The sequence below is a fragment of the Humulus lupulus genome, chromosome 3, assembly GCF_963169125.1.
Source record: "Humulus lupulus chromosome 3, drHumLupu1.1, whole genome shotgun sequence".
In the NCBI taxonomy this organism is placed as follows: domain Eukaryota; kingdom Viridiplantae; phylum Streptophyta; class Magnoliopsida; order Rosales; family Cannabaceae; genus Humulus; species Humulus lupulus.
Window position 1 is genome coordinate 1,961,910 of NC_084795.1, and position 10,671 is coordinate 1,972,580.

Below are 10,671 nucleotides of genomic sequence, written 5' to 3' on the forward strand. Positions count from 1 at the left end.
ATGAGATCTCTTGGGGAAAAATATCGAACGAGTTGAACACGAGGGTAATACATTTCGGAGAAATTAGTGAAATCTCCAATTCACCAAAGGGGTACCCCTTTCAGAAATCTTCGATTTCTCTAATATGGATTGGAGCATTGTTTTGATCGTGAATACTAAAGAATATGCGAGGGTCATGGGCACAAAAGTTGTAGCCCTATGTCTTAGGTTACTATGTATAAACGTACGTGAAAATCCGAGGTGTGTAGAGGGTGATACAGTCAAAATATAGAAGGACGTACTAATATAAGGAAAAAACTTGCGAAAATTGCCATCAAAAAGGGGGATTTTTTTTGAAATGTTGACTTAAGGCTCCGTTTCGACTCCAATATATTCATTTACCCATGAGATCTCTTGGGGAAAAATATCGAACGAGTTGAACACGAGGGTAATACATTTCGGAGAAATTAGTGAAATCTCCAATTCACCAAAGGGGTACCCCTTTCAGAAATCTTCGATTTCTCTAATATGGATTGGAGCATTGTTTTGATCGTGAATACTAAAGAATATGCGAGGTTCATGGGCACAAAAGTTGTAGCCCTATGTCTTATGGTACTATGTATAAAATTACGTGCAAATCCGAGGCGTGTAGAGGGTGATAGAGTCAAAATATAGAAGGACGTACTAATATAAGGAAAAAACTTGCAAAAATTGCCATCAAAAAGAGGAATTTTTTTTGAAATGTTGACTTAAGGCTCCGTTTCGACTCCAATATATTCATTTACCCATGAGATCTCTTGGGGAAAAATATCGAACGAGTTGAACACGAGGGTAATACATTTCGGAGAAATTAGTGAAATCTCCAATTCACCAAAGGGGTACCCCTTTCAGAAATCTTCGATTTCTCTAATATGGATTGGAGCATTGTTTTGATCGTGAATACTAAAGAATATACGAGGGTCATGGGCACAAAAGTTGTATCCCTATGTCTTATGGTACTATGTATAAAATTACGTGAAAATCCGAGGTGTGTAGAGGGTGATACAGTCAAAATACTGAGAGATGTACGAATATAAGGAAAAAACTTGCGAAAATTGCCATCAAAAAGGGGGATTTTTTTTTAATTGTTGACTTAAGGCTCCGTTTCGACTCCAATATATTCATTTACCCATGAGATCTCTTGGGGAAAAATATCGAACGAGTTGAACACGAGGGTAATACATTTCGGAGAAATTAGTGAAATCTCCAATTCACCAAAGGGGTACCCCTTTCAGAAATCTTCGATTTCTCTAATATGGATTGGAGCATTGTTTTGATCGTGAATACTAAAGAATATGCGAGGGTCATGGGCACAAAAGTTGTAGCCCTATGTCTTATGGTACTATGTATAAAATTACGTGAAAATCCGAGGTGTGTAGTGGGTGATACAGTCAAAATACTGAGAGATGTACGAATATAAGGAAAAAACTTGCGAAAATTGCCATCAAAAAGGGGGATTTTTTTTTAATTGTTGACTTAAGGCTCCGTTTCGACTCCAATATATTCATTTACCCATGAGATCTCTTGGGGAAAAATATCGAACGAGTTGAACACGAGGGTAATACATTTCGGAGAAATTAGTGAAATCTCCAATTCACCAAAGGGGTACCCCTTTCAGAAATCTTCGATTTCTCTAATATGGATTGGAGCATTGTTTTGATCGTGAATACTAAAGAATATGCGAGGGTCATGGGCACAAAAGTTGTAGCCCTATGTCTTAGGGTACTATGTATAAAATTACGTGCAAATCCGAGGTGTGTAGAGGGTGATAGAGTCAAAATATAGAAGGACGTACTAATATAAGGAAAAAACTTGCAAAAATTGCCATCAAAAAGAGGAATTTTTTTTTAAATGTTGACTTAAGGCTCCGTTTCGACTCCAATATATTCATTTACCCATGAGATCTCTTGGGGAAAAATATCGAACGAGTTGAACACGAGGGTAATACATTTCGGAGAAATTAGTGAAATCTCCAATTCACCAAAGGGGTACCCCTTTCAGAAATCTTCGATTTCTCTAATATGGATTGAAGGATTGTTTTGATCGTGAATAATAAAGAATATGCGAGGGTCATGGGCACAAAAGTTGTAGCCCTATGTCTTAGGTTACTATGTATAAAAGTACGTGAAAATCCGAGGTGTGTAGAGGGTGATACAGTCAAAATATAGAAGGACGTACTAATATAAGGAAAAAACTTGCGAAAATTGCCATCAAAAAGAGGGATTTTTTTTTAAATGTTGACTTAAGGCTCCGTTTCGACTCCAATATATTTATTTACCCATGAGATCTCTTGGGGAAAAATATCGAACGAGTTGAACACGAGGGTAATACATTTCGGAGAAATTAGTGAAATCTCCAATTCACCAAAGGGGTACCCCTTTCAGAAATCTTCGATTTCTCTAATATGGATTGGAGCATTGTTTTGATCGTGAATACTAAAGAATATGCGAGGGTCATGGGCACAAAAGTTGTAGCCCTATGTCTTAGGTTACTATGTATAAAAGTACGTGAAAATCCGAGGTGTGTAGAGGGTGATACAGTCAAAATATAGAAGGACGTACTAATATAAGGAAAAAACTTGCGAAAATTGCCATCAAAAAGGGGGATTTTTTTTGAAATGTTGACTTAAGGCTCCGTTTCGACTCCAATATATTCATTTACCCATGAGATCTCTTGGGGAAAAATATCGGACGAGTTGAACACGAGGGTATTACATTTCGGAGAAATTAGTGAAATCTCCAATTCACCAAAGGGGTACCCCTTTCAGAAATCTTCGATTTCTCTAATATGGATTGGAGCATTGTTTTGATCGTGAATACTAAAGAATATGCGAGGGTCATGGGCACAAAAGTTGTAGCCCTATGTCTTAGGTTACTATGTATAAAAGTACGTGAAAATCCGAGGTGTGTAGAGGGTGATACAGTCAAAATATAGAAGGACGTACTAATATAAGGAAAAAACTTGCGAAAATTGCCATCAAAAAGGGGGATTTTTTTTGAAATGTTGACTTAAGGCTCCGTTTCGACTCCAATATATTCATTTACCCATGAGATCTCTTGGGGAAAAATATCGGACGAGTTGAACACGAGGGTATTACATTTCGGAGAAATTAGTGAAATCTCCAATTCACCAAAGGGGTACCCCTTTCAGAAATCTTCGATTTCTCTAATATGGATTGGAGCATTGTTTTGATCGTGAATACTAAAGAATATGCGAGGGTCATGGGCACAAAAGTTGTAGCCCTATGTCTTAGGTTACTATGTATAAAAGTACGTGAAAATCCGAGGTGTGTAGAGGGTGATACAGTCAAAATATAGAAGGACGTACTAATATAAGGAAAAAACTTGCGAAAATTGCCATCAAAAAGGGGGATTTTTTTTGAAATGTTGACTTAAGGCTCCGTTTCGACTCCAATATATTCATTTACCCATGAGATCTCTTGGGGAAAAATATCGAACGAGTTGAACACGAGGGTAATACATTTCGGAGAAATTAGTGAAATCTCCAATTCACCAAAGGGGTACCCCTTTCAGAAATCTTCGATTTCTCTAATATGGATTGGAGCATTGTTTTGATCGTGAATACTAAAGAATATGCGAGGGTCATGGGCACAAAAGTTGTAGCCCTATGTCTTAGGTTACTATGTATAAAAGTACGTGAAAATCCGAGGTGTGTAGAGGGTGATACAGTCAAAATATAGAAGGACGTACTAATATAAGGAAAAAACTTGCGAAAATTGCCATCAAAAAGGGGGATTTTTTTTGAAATGTTGACTTAAGGCTCCGTTTCGACTCCAATATATTCATTTACCCATGAGATCTCTTGGGGAAAAATATCGAACGAGTTGAACACGAGGGTAATACATTTCGGAGAAATTAGTGAAATCTCCAATTCACCAAAGGGGTACCCCTTTCAGAAATCTTCGATTTCTCTAATATGGATTGGAGCATTGTTTTGATCGTGAATACTAAAGAATATGCGAGGTTCATGGGCACAAAAGTTGTAGCCCTATGTCTTATGGTACTATGTATAAAATTACGTGCAAATCCGAGGCGTGTAGAGGGTGATAGAGTCAAAATATAGAAGGACGTACTAATATAAGGAAAAAACTTGCAAAAATTGCCATCAAAAAGAGGAATTTTTTTTGAAATGTTGACTTAAGGCTCCGTTTCGACTCCAATATATTCATTTACCCATGAGATCTCTTGGGGAAAAATATCGAACGAGTTGAACACGAGGGTAATACATTTCGGAGAAATTAGTGAAATCTCCAATTCACCAAAGGGGTACCCCTTTCAGAAATCTTCGATTTCTCTAATATGGATTGGAGCATTGTTTTGATCGTGAATACTAAAGAATATGCAAGGGTCATGGGCACAAAAGTTGTAGCCCTATGTCTTATGGTACTATGTATAAAATTACGTGAAAATCCGAGGTGTGTAGAGGGTGATACAGTCAAAATACTGAGAGATGTACGAATATAAGGAAAAAACTTGCGAAAATTGCCATCAAAAAGGGGGATTTTTTTTTAATTGTTGACTTAAGGCTCCGTTTCGACTCCAATATATTCATTTACCCATGAGATCTCTTGGGGAAAAATATCGAACGAGTTGAACACGAGGGTAATACATTTCGGAGAAATTAGTGAAATCTCCAATTCACCAAAGGGGTACCCCTTTCAGAAATCTTCGATTTCTCTAATATGGATTGGAGCATTGTTTTGATCGTGAATACTAAAGAATATGCGAGGGTCATGGGCACAAAAGTTGTAGCCCTATGTCTTAGGTTACTATGTATAAAAGTACGTGAAAATCCGAGGTGTGTAGAGGGTGATACAGTCAAAATATAGAAGGACGTACTAATATAAGGAAAAAACTTGCGAAAATTGCCATCAAAAAGGGGGATTTTTTTTGAAATGTTGACTTAAGGCTCCGTTTCGACTCCAATATATTCATTTACCCATGAGATCTCTTGGGGAAAAATATCGAACGAGTTGAACACGAGGGTAATACATTTCGGAGAAATTAGTGAAATCTCCAATTCACCAAAGGGGTACCCCTTTCAGAAATCTTCGATTTCTCTAATATGGATTGGAGCATTGTTTTGATCGTGAATACTAAAGAATATGCGAGGGTCATGGGCACAAAAGTTGTAGCCCTATGTCTTAGGTTACTATGTATAAACGTACGTGAAAATCCGAGGTGTGTAGAGGGTGATACAGTCAAAATATAGAAGGACGTACTAATATAAGGAAAAAACTTGCGAAAATTGCCATCAAAAAGGGGGATTTTTTTTGAAATGTTGACTTAAGGCTCCGTTTCGACTCCAATATATTCATTTACCCATGAGATCTCTTGGGGAAAAATATCGAACGAGTTGAACACGAGGGTAATACATTTCGGAGAAATTAGTGAAATCTCCAATTCACCAAAGGGGTACCCCTTTCAGAAATCTTCGATTTCTCTAATATGGATTGGAGCATTGTTTTGATCGTGAATACTAAAGAATATGCGAGGTTCATGGGCACAAAAGTTGTAGCCCTATGTCTTATGGTACTATGTATAAAATTACGTGCAAATCCGAGGCGTGTAGAGGGTGATAGAGTCAAAATATAGAAGGACGTACTAATATAAGGAAAAAACTTGCAAAAATTGCCATCAAAAAGAGGAATTTTTTTTGAAATGTTGACTTAAGGCTCCGTTTCGACTCCAATATATTCATTTACCCATGAGATCTCTTGGGGAAAAATATCGAACGAGTTGAACACGAGGGTAATACATTTCGGAGAAATTAGTGAAATCTCCAATTCACCAAAGGGGTACCCCTTTCAGAAATCTTCGATTTCTCTAATATGGATTGGAGCATTGTTTTGATCGTGAATACTAAAGAATATGCGAGGGTCATGGGCACAAAAGTTGTAGCCCTCTGTCTTAGGGTACTATGTATAAAATTACGTGCAAATCCGAGGCGTGTAGAGGGTGATAGAGTCAAAATATAGAAGGACGTACTAATATAAGGAAAAAACTTGCAAAAATTGCCATCAAAAAGAGGAATTTTTTTTTAAATGTTGACTTAAGGCTCCGTTTCGACTCCAATATATTCATTTACCCATGAGATCTCTTGGGGAAAAATATCGAATGAGTTGAACACGAGGGTAATACATTTCGGAGAAATTAGTGAAATCTCCAATTCACCAAAGGGGTACCCCTTTCAGAAATCTTCGATTTCTCTAATATGGATTGGAGCATTGTTTTGATCGTGAATAATAAAGAATATGCGAGGGTCATGGGCACAAAAGTTGTAGCCCTATGTCTTAGGGTACTATGTATAAAATTACGTGAAAATCCGAGGTGTGTAGAGGGTGATAGAGTCAAAATACTGAGAGATGTACGAATATAAGGAAAAAACTTGCGAAAATTGCCATCAAAAAGGGGGATTTTTTTTGAAATGTTGACTTAAGGCTCCGTTTCCACTCCAATATATTCATTTACCCATGAGATCTCTTGGGGAAAAATATCGAACGAGTTGAACACGTGGGTAATACATTTCGGAGAAATTAGTGAAATCTCCAATTCACCAAAGGGGTACCCCTTTCAGAAATCTTCGATTTCTCTAATATGGATTGGAGCATTGTTTTGATCGTGAATAATAAAGAATATACAAGGGTCATGGGCACAAAATTTGTAGCCCTATGTCTTAGGGTACTATGTATAAAATTACGTGCAAATCCGAGGTGTGTAGAGGGTGATAGAGTTAAAATATAGAAGGACGTACTAATATAAGGAAAAAACATGCGAAAATTGCCATCAAAAAGAGGAATTTTTTTTGAAATGTTGACTTAAGGCTCCGTTTCGACTCCAATATATTCATTTACCCATGAGATCTCTTGGGGAAAAATATCGAACGAGTTGAACACGTGGGTAATACATTTCGGTGAAATTAGTGAAATCTCCAATTCACCAAAGGGGTACCCCTTTCAGAAATCTTCGATTTCTCTAATATGGATTGGAGCATTGTTTTGATCGTAAATAATAAAGAATATACAAGGGTCATGGGCACAAAATTTGTAGCCCTATGTCTTAGGGTACTATGTATAAAATTACGTGCAAATCCGAGGTGTGTAGAGGGTGATAGAGTCAAAATATAGAAGGACGTACTAATATAAGGAAAAAACATGCGAAAATTGCCATCAAAAAGAGGAATTTTTTTTGAAATGTTGACTTAAGGCTCCGTTTCGACTCCAATATATTCATTTACCCATGAGATCTCTTGGGGAAAAATATCGAACGAGTTGAACACGAGGGTAATACATTTCGGAGAAATTAGTGAAATCTCCAATTCACCAAAGCGGTACCCCTTTCAGAAATCTTCGATTTCTCTAATATGGATTGGAGCATTGTTTTGATCGTGAATACTAAAGAATATGCGAGGGTCATGGGCACAAAAGTTGTAGCCCTATGTCTTAGGTTACTATGTATAAAAGTACGTGAAAATCCGAGGTGTGTAGAGGGTGATAGAGTCAAAATATAGAAGGACGTACTAATATAAGGAAAAAACTTGCGAAAATTGCCATCAAAAAGGGGGATTTTTTTTGAAATGTTGACTTAAGGCTCCGTTTCGACTCCAATATATTCATTTACCCATGAGATCTCTTGGGGAAAAATATCGAACGAGTTGAACACGAGGGTAATACATTTCGGAGAAATTAGTGAAATCTCCAATTCACCAAAGGGGTACCCCTTTCAGAAATCATCGATTTCTCTAATATGGATTGGAGCATTGTTTTGATCGTGAATACTAAAGAATATGCGAGGGTCATGGGCACAAAAGTTGTAGCCCTATGTCTTAGGTTACTATGTATAAACGTACGTGAAAATCCGAGGTGTGTAGAGGGTGATACAGTCAAAATATAGAAGGACGTACTAATATAAGGAAAAAACTTGCGAAAATTGCCATCAAAAAGGGGGATTTTTTTTGAAATGTTGACTTAAGGCTCCGTTTCGACTCCAATATATTCATTTACCCATGAGATCTCTTGGGGAAAAATATCGAACGAGTTGAACACGAGGGTAATACATTTCGGAGAAATTAGTGAAATCTCCAATTCACCAAAGGGGTACCCCTTTCAGAAATCTTCGATTTCTCTAATATGGATTGGAGCATTGTTTTGATCGTGAATAATAAAGAATATGCGAGTATCATGGGCACAAAAGTTGTAGCCCTATGTCTTAGGGTACTATGTATAAAATTACGTGAATATCCGGGGTGTGTAGACGGTGATACAGTCAAAATACTGAGAGATGTACGAATATAAGGAAAAAACTTGCGAAAATTGCCATCAAAAAGGGGAATTTTTTTTGAAATGTTGACTTAAGGCTCCGTTTCGACTCCAATATATTCATTTACCCATGAGATCTCTTGGGGAAAAATATCGAACGAGTTGAACACGAGGGTAATACATTTCGGAGAAATTAGTGAAATCTCCAATTCACCAAAGGGGTACCCCTTTCAGAAATCTTCGATTTCTCTAATATGGATTGGAGCATTGTTTTGATCGTGAATACTAAAGAATATGCGAGGGTCATGGGCACAAAAGTTGTAGCCCTATGTCTTATGGTACTATGTATAAAATTACGTGCAAATCCGAGGCGTGTAGAGGGTGATAGAGTCAAAATATAGAAGGACGTACTAATATAAGGAAAAAACTTGCAAAAATTGCCATCAAAAAGAGGAATTTTTTTTGAAATGTTGACTTAAGGCTCCGTTTCGACTCCAATATATTCATTTACCCATGAGATCTCTTGGGGAAAAATATCGAACGAGTTGAACACGAGGGTAATACATTTCGGAGAAATTAGTGAAATCTCCAATTCACCAAAGGGGTACCCCTTTCAGAAATCTTCGATTTCTCTAATATGGATTGGAGCATTGTTTTGATCGTGAATACTAAAGAATATGCGAGGGTCATGGGCACAAAAGTTGTAGCCCTCTGTCTTAGGGTACTATGTATAAAATTACGTGCAAATCCGAGGCGTGTAGAGGGTGATAGAGTCAAAATATAGAAGGACGTACTAATATAAGGAAAAAACTTGCAAAAATTGCCATCAAAAAGAGGAATTTTTTTTTAAATGTTGACTTAAGGCTCCGTTTCGACTCCAACATATTCATTTACCCATGAGATCTCTTGGGGAAAAATATCGAATGAGTTGAACACGAGGGTAATACATTTCGGAGAAATTAGTGAAATCTCCAATTCACCAAAGGGGTACCCCTTTCAGAAATCTTCGATTTCTCTAATATGGATTGGAGCATTGTTTTGATCGTGAATAATAAAGAATATGCGAGGGTCATGGGCACAAAAGTTGTAGCCCTATGTCTTAGGGTACTATGTATAAAATTACGTGAAAATCCGAGGTGTGTAGAGGGTGATAGAGTCAAAATACTGAGAGATGTACGAATATAAGGAAAAAACTTGCGAAAATTGCCATCAAAAAGGGGGATTTTTTTTGAAATGTTGACTTAAGGCTCCGTTTCCACTCCAATATATTCATTTACCCATGAGATCTCTTGGGGAAAAATATCGAACGAGTTGAACACGTGGGTAATACATTTCGGAGAAATTAGTGAAATCTCCAATTCACCAAAGGGGTACCCCTTTCAGAAATCTTCGATTTCTCTAATATGGATTGGAGCATTGTTTTGATCGTGAATAATAAAGAATATACAAGGGTCATGGGCACAAAATTTGTAGCCCTATGTCTTAGGGTACTATGTATAAAATTACGTGCAAATCCGAGGTGTGTAGAGGGTGATAGAGTCAAAATATAGAAGGACGTACTAATATAAGGAAAAAACATGCGAAAATTGCCATCAAAAAGAGGAATTTTTTTTGAAATGTTGACTTAAGGCTCCGTTTCGACTCCAATATATTCATTTACCCATGAGATCTCTTGGGGAAAAATATCGAACGAGTTGAACACGAGGGTAATACATTTCGGAGAAATTAGTGAAATCTCCAATTCACCAAAGCGGTACCCCTTTCAGAAATCTTCGATTTCTCTAATATGGATTGGAGCATTGTTTTGATCGTGAATACTAAAGAATATGCGAGGGTCATGGGCACAAAAGTTGTAGCCCTATGTCTTAGGTTACTATGTATAAAAGTACGTGAAAATCCGAGGTGTGTAGAGGGTGATACAGTCAAAATATAGAAGGACGTACTAATATAAGGAAAAAACTTGCGAAAATTGCCATCAAAAAGGGGGATTTTTTTTGAAATGTTGACTTAAGGCTCCGTTTCGACTCCAATATATTCATTTACCCATGAGATCTCTTGGGGAAAAATATCGAACGAGTTGAACACGAGGGTAATACATTTCGGAGAAATTAGTGAAATCTCCAATTCACCAAAGGGGTACCCCTTTCAGAAATCATCGATTTCTCTAATATGGATTGGAGCATTGTTTTGATCGTGAATACTAAAGAATATGCGAGGGTCATGGGCACAAAAGTTGTAGCCCTATGTCTTAGGTTACTATGTATAAACGTACGTGAAAATCCGAGGTGTGTAGAGGGTGATACAGTCAAAATATAGAAGGACGTACTAATATAAGGAAAAAACTTGCGAAAATTGCCATCAAAAAGGGGGATTTT